We start from the raw sequence: 11,568 nt of genomic DNA on the forward strand, positions 1-11,568 counted from the left end.
TATTAATTAATTTCTTAAACAAGATTAGTGTTAATAATTCTTAAAACAAAATGATTGTAAAATTGGGTTGGGAAAATTTTTCAAGCCCAACTATGTTCACAATGATTAAATTGCTTCAAAGGAGTTTTCATTCCATTAATTAAATTTGGGAATTTCAATCAAAATATTATTAAAATTTTGACAAAGAAGCAAATGAAAGAAAGAGAAATTATCATAGAAATTCAACTTTCTAAAAAAGAATTATTAGTTCGATTGTCACAAAAGCATGGTTCTTGAGATTAAAACCAATTATTCCTCCCAAAATCAAAATTAAGTCGATGCTTAATTAAATACAAAGTATTTGACTTAAATGTCAATCATTTAAAATTGCACAAAACAAATTTGAGGATTTTAAATCTAAAATCTCACTTTAATAACTACGAATTGGCACGAACCCCATCAAGGCTATGTAGGCAACCTAAAAAAATTATTAGGTGCAACCACAAATAAATAAATAAAAATATCCCCTTAAAGAAGATAATAAATAAAGTCGAAAGAAAAATATTAAAAAGCATTTGAAAAGCCGAAAGTGGGTGATGGCCAAACGTGAAAGAAGTTAATGGCCCACGAATTGATCAGTTATCTGAAAACCTAGGGGAAAAAGGTTTCACAATCCCTCTATAAACTAAAGCGGCCTTCTGCAAGGCCACAAAAAAAAAAAAAAAAAAAAAAAAAAAAGAATAGAAGCAAGCACACACAGAGATTAAAAAACACACACAAGCAGAGATAAAGAACAACATGTAAAGGAGGAACACACAGCATTAGGTGGGGATTTTATCAGTCCATTTCTTCTCTAAATCTCTACCTCTTCATCTTTTTCAAATCTGAATTTTTGTTTGGTTAAACACATAGGGTTTGGTTTCATGAGGAGTTCCTAACTCCATGCATGAAGCTTTAGGTACCAGTCCATGACTCGTAAATCCTATTTGAATGTTATCAGATAAAAATTATTTCAAGCTTTGGTTTAGTGTTTTCTCAAGTGGAGTTTATGACTCTACCAAATCAAATTCATCAATGGAGTCCTTGACTTCACCATCAAATTAATGGAGACATTAACTCAACCAAATTAATCGTGACTAATTCTTAGGGATTATCAATTAATTCTTTAAACAAGATTAAAGTTAATAATTCTCAAAATAAAATAACCGTAAAATTACGTTGGGAAAATTTTCCAATCCCAAATATGTTGGCAATGATTAAATTGCTTCAAAGGAGTTTTCTTTCACTTAATTAATTTTGGAAATTTGAATAAAAATATGATTAAAATTTCGTCGAAAAATCAATTGAAAGAAAGTGAAAATTGCTTAGACACTCAAGTTCTTAAAAACGAATTATTTGTTCAATTGTCATAAAAGCATGGTCCTTGAGAGTAAAACTGATTATTTCAAAAGAAAAATATTAAAAACTATTGAAAAGCCAAAAATGGGTGTTGGCATGAACATGAAAGAAGTTAATGGCCCAATAATTGATCAGTTAACAGTAAAAATAGGGCAAAAAGGTTTCTCAATCCCCCTATAAACTAAAGTGGAGTCCTTGAATCTACCATTTTAATGGTGTCCCTGACTCTACCAAATTAATGGAGTCTTCGACTCTACTAAATCAGGACAGTCCTTGTCTCAACCAATTTTTAATGGAATTCTTGACTCCACCATCAAATTAATGGAGGCATTAACTCTACCAAATTAATCGTGATTAATTCTTTGGGATTATTAATTAATTTCTTAAACAAGATTAGTGTTAATAATTCTTAAAATAAAATGATTTTAAAAATGGGTTAGGAAAATTTTTCAATCCCAACTATGTTCACAATGATTAAATTGCTTCAAATGAGTTTTCTTTCCCTTAATTAAATTTGGGATTTTCAATCAAAACATTATTAAAATTTCGACAAAGAAGCAAATGAAAGAAAGAGAAATTATCTTAGAAATTTAACTTCTTAAAAAAGAATTATTAGTTCGATTGTCATAAAAGCATGGTCCTTGAGATTAAAACCAATTATTTCTCCCAAAATAAAAATTAAGTCGATGCTTAATTAAAATACAAAGTATTTGACTTAAATGTCAATCATTTAAAATTGCGCAAAACAAATTTGAGGATTTTAAATCTAAAATCTCACTTTAATAACTACGAATTGGCATGAACCCCATCAAGGCTATGTAGCAACCTAAACAAATTATTAGGTGCAACCACATATAAATAAATAAAAATATCCCCTTAAAGAAGATAATAAATAAAGTCGAAAGAAAAATATTAAAAAGCATTTGTGGGTGACAGCCAAACGTGAAAGAAGTTAATGGCCCACGAATTGATCAGTTATCTGAAAACCTAGGGGAAAAAGGTTTCACAATCCCTCTATAAACTAAAGCGGCCTTCTGCAAGGCCAAAAAAAAAAAAAGGAAAAAAAGAATAGCAGCAAGCACACACAGAGATTAAAAAACACACACAAGCAGAGATAAAGAGCAACATGTAAAGGAGGAACACACAGCATTAGGTGGGGATTTTATCAGTCCCTTTCTTCTCTAAATCTCTACCTCTTCATCTTTTTCAAATTTGAATTTTTGTTTGGTTAAACACATAGGGTTTGGTTTCATGAGGATTTCCTAACTCCAGGCATGAAGCTTTAGGTACTAGTCCATGACTCGTAAATCCTATTTGAATGTTATCAAATAAAAATTATTTCAAGCTTTGGTTCAGTGTTTTCTCAAGTGGAGTTTATGGCTCTACCAAATCAAATTCATCAATGGAGTCCTTGACTCCACCATCAAATTAATGGAGACATTAACTCTACCAAATTAATCGTGACTAATTCTTAGGGATTATCAATTAATTCTTTAAACAAGATTAAAGTTAATAATTCTTAAAATAAAATAACCGAAAAATTAGGTTGGGAAAATTTTCCAATCCCAAATATGTTCACAATGATTAAATTGCTTAAAAGGAGTTTTCTTTCACTTAATTAATTTTTGAAATTTCAATAAAAATATGATTAAAATTTCGTCGAAAAATCAATTGTAAGAAAGTGAAAATTGCTTAGACACTCAAGTTCTTAAAAATGAATTATTTGTTCGATTGTCATAGAAGCATGGTCCTTGAGAGTAAAACTGATTATTTCAAAAGAAAAATATTAAAAACTATTGAAAAGCCAAAAGTGGGTGTTGGCATGAACATGAAAGAAGTTATGGCCCAAGAATTGATCAGTTAACAGTAAAAATAGGGCAAAAAGGTTTCTCAATCCCCCTATAAACTAAAGTGGAGTCCTTGAATCTACCATTTTAATGGTGTCCTTGACTCTACCAAATTAATAGAGTCTTCGACTCTACTAAATCAGTACAGTCCTTGTCTCAAACAATTTTTAATGGAGTTCTTGACTCCACCATCAAATTAATGGAGGCATTAACTGTACCAAATTAATCGTGATTAATTCTTTGGGATTATTAATTAATTTCTTAAACAAGATTAGTGTTAATAATTCTTAAAATAAAATGATTTTAAAAATGGGTTAGGAAAATTTTTCAATCCCAACTATGTTCACAATGATTAAATTGCTTCAAAGGAGTTTTCTTTCCCTTAATTAAATTTGGGATTTTCAATCAAAACATTATTAGAATTTCGACAAAGAAGCAAATGAAAGAAAGAGAAATTATCTTAGAAATTCAACTTCTTAATAAAGAATTATTAGTTCGATTGTCATAAAAGCATGGTCCTTGAGACTAAAACCAATTATTTCTCCCAAAATCAAAATTAAGTCGATGTTTAATTAAATACAATGTATTTGACTTAAATGTCAATCATTTAAAATTGGGCAAAACTAATTTTATATTTTAAATCTAAAATCTCACTTTAATAACTACGAATTGGCATGATCCCCATCAAGGCTACATAGGCAACCTAAACATATTATTAGATGCAACCACAAATAAATAAATAAAAATATCTACTTAAAGAAGATAATAAATAAAGTCGAAAGAAAAATATTAAAAACATTTGAAAAGCCGAAAGTGGGTGATGGCATGAATGTGAAAGAATTGATTGAAAAACTAGGGGAAAAAGGTTTCACAATCCCTCTATAAACTAAAGCGGCCTTCTGCAAGGGAAAAGAAAAGGAGAAAAAAAGAAGAGAAGCACGCACACACAGAGATTAAAAAACACACACAGGTAGAGATAAAGAGTAACATGTAAAGGAGGAACACACAGCATTAGGTGGGGATTTTATCAGTCCCTTTCTTCTCTAAATCTCTACCTCTTCTTCTTTTTCAAATATGAAATTTTGTTTGGTTAAACACATAGGGTTTGGTTTCATGAGGAGTTCTTAACTCCATGCGTGAAGCTTTAGATACCAGTTCTTAACTCGTAAATACGTTGGCACTATTAAAAGCCCAAGCTAACTACTTGACACTATTTTATCAAAAGCCCAAGGTTATTAATAATTGGCAAAATGTTATATCATAATTATTTCACTATTAAAAGCCCAAGCTAACTACTTGGCACTATTTTATCAAAAAGCCCAAGATTATTAACCCTTGGCAAAGAAAAAATATCATGGTATAATTATTTCTTAAAAATCACTATGGCAAAAACCACGGCAATCGTCTTATTAAATCTCCTAGGGAGTTATCTTGAAGATTATGTTCTCATATTATAAACCCATGAAATACATGGTCATCATTTGCATCACAACATCCATAATATATACCTCTAACACTCATGGTAAATATTCAATACCACAAGCTTATCATTTAAATTATGATGCAATTATTAGAAACCATGAAAATTGTTTACGATATGAAATTCATCATAGTAAATGTTACTTACAAAGGTTTTTTTAAACTTGTCCTATTGTTTCAAACATTACAACTAATTGCCTAAAGGCCCATTGCAAGTATCTATGAAAAACCCAAACTATTTACTAAAAAAAGCCCATGAGGAATGAAAACCCATGGCAACATGTGTTTCTGATGTCCATTTTGTAGGATGCATACAACCTAGCCCAAAGGAACCAACCCATGTGAGCAAGCCCAATCCAAAAGACCCCAGCAATAGAAAGAGGATTGAAAGTGGACAACCAGCCCTTGTTCATCTCTGACCAAAGTATAACTAGAGGCCCCTACAAAAGAACCAAGTCTTTGAGGATAAACTAAGGGTTATCCCATCAACTTTCTGTCACCCTCCACCTGACGTGAACAGTGCCCAAAGGTTGTGATGTCAACTGAAACCTAAAGGGTGCTAGAACTCCATCATCTTCCTCAAGACTGTACCTCCAGCAAAAAGGGAGCTGAAACCTAGTTATCCAAACCTCAACAAATTGATGCTATAAATGTCAAAAACGTTCAAGACATGATTCATGTGCCAAGCCCATGAATCCTAAAGGGGAAAAATTGGGAACATGTGGTTTGGAGGGCATAAAGAGATCTACAGCAGAACCCTCTGAAGTGGACTTAAACTTTAGCACCTAGCTTTGGGTGTTGAATCCTACTTCCTAGGGTCCAAATCTCAGTTGCAGTAGTAGGATTCTCCCTTAATACTTTCCTTAATCCCATTGGCTGAACACAATCTCAGCAAGCTTAACATTTAATGCAAGATTACCCCAAATACTACTCATGCGTAACATTGCCCAAAGAAGCAAAACTGCCTCAAAAGCAAATCTCCCATTTTTAGGTCAAATAAAGGTTATTAATTCAGCTGTCTTGCTCCCCTAAATGAGACTTACATTTTTTGGATTCTTGTTAATTAATGCTTCTCTAAACTCCATTATAAACGCATAAGCACCTCAGCCCACAAAGATAGCAGCCACTCCCTCTGAAACTTTCTGATTTGTTTGCCATTTTGCTTGTAATTCAGCTCTCCTCAAGCCCACAACTCATTCCCCTTAACCCACATTCACCTAGCCTTAGACATTCCTTTCCTCTTTTGCATAATCACAGCCCATAAATGCCTCCCAATTAGTCACAAACAGCCCACTACTCACTAAAGTCTTAACCTCAGTATTAATTTCATCCCACTCACTCAAAACAGCCCACATTACCTCATTCATGCCTTATGCGCAGATACTCACCGAAATCTTAGTTTAATACTTGCTGCACTGAGCTAGGATCTCTCTCTCCCTTCATACCATGCCAACTAACTCCTTTTTCATCACTATGCAGCCACTAACATTTACTTATTGTTTTACTATGGGAGGCTATAATGTATTTGAAACTTTTTGAAAATTTTTCTTCATATTAATGTAATGATGAATGAGAGCACTATGGACCCTATTGAACAAAACACACAAGAATTTCTTGAAGTTATTACTTTATTAAATTTATTTAATGATTGAACATAATTTACCTTATCGCTGAAGATAATATTGTACCACTAGAGGACTGATTTGAACTATGATGCTGTAAAAGGACTAATAATATAACAAACTATTTATTGGGCTTTATTTTTTGTCTTCTTGCCAGGTTGCAGCCTCTATCTCTTGCTTGGGCGAGCTTACACGATGCCGAAAGCCTTTGGGTTTTATTTCAAGAACCTATCATCGAGTTTTGATTTGGCTACCCCATATTCGATTTGGGAACATCAAAAATTTCCCTCAACAATTGTGAATAGATTTTAATGGAATGATGTAGATTAAATGAATTATGTATCAGGTCTTTTGGATTCCATGGTCAATAAAGCTCACATCATCAATTCATTCGTTTTGCATTCCAATTGTTTAATAAATTGTCCCATTGATTATGTGATATGTGCTTTCCGTTTGCAATTGAGTACACATGTTACACATGTACCCAAAAGGTGTTATTAATGAAAGAAAGAGATAGCGCACTCAGTTCCCCATTGGAAGATGATAAAAAACCTTACCTATGTGCTATGGCTAAAGGAACAAAATGAAGTGTGACTGAAAACCACTTAATAATGGATATACGTACACACTTTCAAGTTTAAGCATGTTGAAATAAAGATAATAGAGTAAGAGACTATGAAGTTTGTCTTGGTATTTTTTTACTAATGCTTTACATTTCTTTAATAGATTTCTTGATGAGTCATAAGAAAAATATGACAAGTGCTTGATATAGTTCTTTTGTGTAATGTTTAATTGTTTTCTTGTAGATGTCCTGTACTAGTGTTGCATTAAGTCAAAAAGGTTTATTTGCAAGTGTTACAAGCTCCTACTGCAAAAATTGATGATGCAAGAGGTCCCTTAGCTCAAGGAAGTGTTGCAAGCAGAGAGAAATAGTGGTTCATAGTTTTGGGCAAAATTTTTTAGTTTAGGATCGTGTTTTGTAATCTTTGGGACTTGTTGTGACCAAGTGCTCTAATGGTTGTTTACACTTTTTATTTTTTTATTTTTTATTTTTTTATGGGAAATACTCGACTTTATTGAAAAACCAAAGAGAAAATTACATTATGTCTTGAGCACATGCATGCTCTATCAAGCTAGGACACTCCTCTAGCCATGCAACATGGTCCCTAACATGCTAAGCGTGGGCCAGTAAGTGAGCAGGGACATTTCCCTGTCGTTTGATGTGGGACACCTTCCACTGCCTAAGGAGCGAAGCTTGGTTCAAAAATCCCGTGAGTACGTTGACCACTGAAGAAGGCGGAGAGACCAGTCATTGCAAGGCATTGGAGACCACCAACGAGTCACCCTCAAAGACTGCTTCTCTGATCCCCACGTCTCTAGCAAAGAGGACACCAACTTCCCAGGCCTTTGCTTCTGCTTCTACAGCCCCCTAATATCCACTAAAAAATGGACAAGATAATGTTGAGTTTTTTAAAGCGTCATGTTTAAGTATAACAATATTTTTACACAATAAATAACATAAACTAGTGGATTTGAGTTAACTCAATTAAGAAGATTTCTTATTATTGCATAAGAGAATAAAATATTAATCTCATAACAAAGAGTAAACACTTTAAATCAGATATCATAGATTTCAAATTTTATTGTAGAATTTGTATAAAATAAAAATAAAAATAGACTAATTCAAGCTATGTGATGCTTTTTTTTAATGAAAAATAGCCTATGTGATACAATAACTTGAAAGTGGGAACTAGAGCATGATTAGATCATATATATTTGTCGAATGACTTGACTCACAAAAGGGTATCAGCTCAGCTCAGCTTATTTTTCTATTTCTCCATGCTAGCAAGACTAGAATCTAGAAGGTTTAAGATAAGAAGCATCTGATATTATTAAAGATAAAAAAAAAAAAGTGATTGGACAAAGATAACAAGAAAAATTCTTCAAAACCTATCGCTTTGTATTTGTGGTTTAGGGCCAAGGGGGTTGTACGATTATGGTTATTTTCACGTCGATAACTGATCCTATAATGTTTTTGCTGAATAGCCATAACACTTTTGCGCGCAAGAAACTGCAAAAATGGCCAGGAAATAAGGTGGAACCAATTTCATCATCAACAAACCACTCTTGCCACTAGGCCTTGGCTAGGAGTGGGTCTGTGGAGATATGACAATTCCGGCTTGTTATTGTGCTTTGCCCACGTACTGTCACAGAGCTATCAGAATATCTGAACCTAGTATAGGAGATTGACAACAGTCGATGAATTGCGTTATGGCATGCATCAGGGTCCCCATAACTTGAGATCTACGGAATTCTGGACAAGCTGGAATAGAGCAAAAGTTATTTAGAATGAGCTGTACAAGCAAAAGTAAGATAGACATTGCCACCACACCACATTCAGATTATATTCATCTTAAAATCATTTTTCCTTCGTTTTTGTTCAAAAAGATTTTCAACCACCCCACTTTACAAGAGTCGGGGTTTAGAAGGGTTTGAACTTAGGATGTTCATAAGTGACTAAATAATGCAATTGAATAACAAGACTTTTGGTAAAACAAAACTCCATATGTGTATGTGCTTAGTGTCGTATACTTGTTGACAGCCAATCCCAAGCTCAGGAAAAGGAGAAGGGTTGTGGTAGATTAATAATAATTGTAAAATTTAATTGCTCAATCATGAATGGATCCAATACAAATACTCGTTGGGGCATCACCTACATGTGGATGACTCTAACTAATTTGTTAAGGATCTATATTCGATCCCAAAAATTTGGAATTAAGAATTTTTGTTGTTGAATTTGGTATAACAAGGTGTGACCATAGGCATGACATCTCACATAACGAGTTCAGTTATTTTTTGTACGTAATGTGTGGATCCACACACTGTGTAACAAGTTTTTCCCTAAAAATATTGTACAAGAAAATAGGGTGGTAAATATATTTCAACTGCAAGAGGTGTAGACTTCGTACCTAGTACATCAACACCCCAGTTTTCTTTTGAAGCACATGATAGACATCAATCAAACCAACTTTAACATAATAGGCAGTTGCAATCAAAAACAAAAGAAACAAACTAAGAGCATCCGCATCAGCAGATGTGTATAATACAAAAAGTGTCCAAATTTACACAATTTTCCTCCAAAATTACCCACATTAGTGATTAGTAGGTGTAAAGATGTGCATATTTACACGCTTGCTATAGTAACTGTGTAAATATACATGATTGCTATAGCTGTGTATAACAATATTTAATTATTTTTTTCTCTCTCACCATTCATATTTTCTCTCTTTCACCATTCACCAACCTAGCAAAAGAAACACAGATTCACAGAACAAACACAGCATCCCAACAGACATAGTAATCCAGCAAAAGAAGAATAAAAGAAGAGGAGGAGAAACACCCAACCACCAACCCAGCACCACCTAATCACCACCACTGCAACCCATTTCAACAATTGATAATCCACCACAAAATTGACCCAAAATTAACAGAAAATCAAATCAAACCATCAGAAAACCCAACTCAAAATCAATCCAAACCCACCGGATCTGCCACCGTTGCTACTACCAGATCTACCTTGATGCTATTGTTGTGGATCTACCTTGCTGCTGCCCAGATCTGCTTGCTTCCACTACTGGATTTTCTACCATGTGTGAGTTTTGGGTTTGATATATGAGAGAGGAAGAGAGTACCAAACCTTTTGGTTTGAGACATGAGAGAGGAAGAGAGCTAAGGGACTCCTAAACGTAGAGAAGAATTGAGAGAGAGAGAGAGAGAGAGAGAGAGAGAGAGAGAGAGAGAGAGAGAGAGAGAGAGAGAGAGAGAGAGAGAGAGAACATGGTTAAAGACTTTTTTGATAATCACAAGACTTGAGATGAGGATAAGATGAAAAGAATATTAAAAACATAGATATTAATAAAATAATAATAATAAATATCATTTAAATAGAAAATATTGTAAAATAAATGAACTGATGTAAATGTTTTGAAGCTAAAGCATTGAGCATAAGAGCAATTTATCATTAGCAAATGAGACTAATGGTCATCAAACAGCTCAAACCCGTGCGAACTTGGAGAAAGGTGTTAATTTGTCTCAAATTATCTTTCCTTTGAGCAGATCTATTTCTTTTAATACATGCTCAAGCCTAACCTTCACATTGAGCAATAATACAACATCAACAGGGATATAATGTTTTGTAAGCGATTAAGTGTTTTTTTACGTGAAGTAGATAAGCTTTTCTTTAATATGTAACTTTAATCCAGTTAAGATCCTATTAGGCCTTCATGAGCCCTTAAATTTTTATCCTTGCACTTGCCTTGCATGTTCATTTTTACTAGCACCTACACTTACCAATGGTTACTCCTACATATTTCCAATTCTTTAAAATCCTGTCCACTCATTTTCTAACGTCCATGTATGCATGTTTAGCATTCTGCAATCCAAAGAGGTTAAACAAAACTGTCTGAACTCTGAGCTTTGAAGTTGTAAAGGGCATTTAGTGTGAGTTTCTTACAGTATTTTAAGATATACAACTTAGGAGATGCAAAACTAGGGGGGAAAAAGATAGGGCACAAAAAAAAGGTTTCTGCATAAAACATTATGTTACAATTAAAAACAAAACAAAAACACAAACACAGATATACAAAACTCCTCTAACTTCATATAAGGCTTCTTGGGTGGCTTCTAGGTCAGTCATAACTAAATCAAAACAGAATCATGCTGCAATTGATGTCAGTGACTATATTCATATTTCATAGTGAGAAAACACCAAAATTTTTTCCAACTCCAACATCATGAAGTGCCTCCTAATACAAATAATAAAACAAATTGCAAATTTGTTTTTCCCTGAGTAAAAACAGAACAGATTGCAATTACGCCAAATAAAAATATAACCAAAAGAAGAAACTCATCATATTACAAACTAAAAATCCAGTCATCACGAGTATCTTGACACTTGACTGCCAAAATCGCACTTCTTATTCTTCTTTCTGTGATTGTTCATAGACTCCCTCACTTATAACAAGTGGCCTATGGTTTAACTGGTGAAAAACTAAACAGAGGGCACCCTATCTGGTAAAAATGAATATACAGTAATCAAATTAAGAACATCAAATCCTTGAGATTAAGCATTAAGCATATAAGATTGTGTTCGTGTTGGATTTTGAGTGGGAGTTGAAGACTGCTAGAAGATAACCCTTGATGCATTGACAATGAACTAATGGGAGGAAGGTTCGTACGTACTT

This window comes from Castanea sativa, chromosome 9 (assembly GCF_040712315.1).
Source record: "Castanea sativa cultivar Marrone di Chiusa Pesio chromosome 9, ASM4071231v1".
NCBI lineage: Eukaryota > Viridiplantae > Streptophyta > Magnoliopsida > Fagales > Fagaceae > Castanea > Castanea sativa.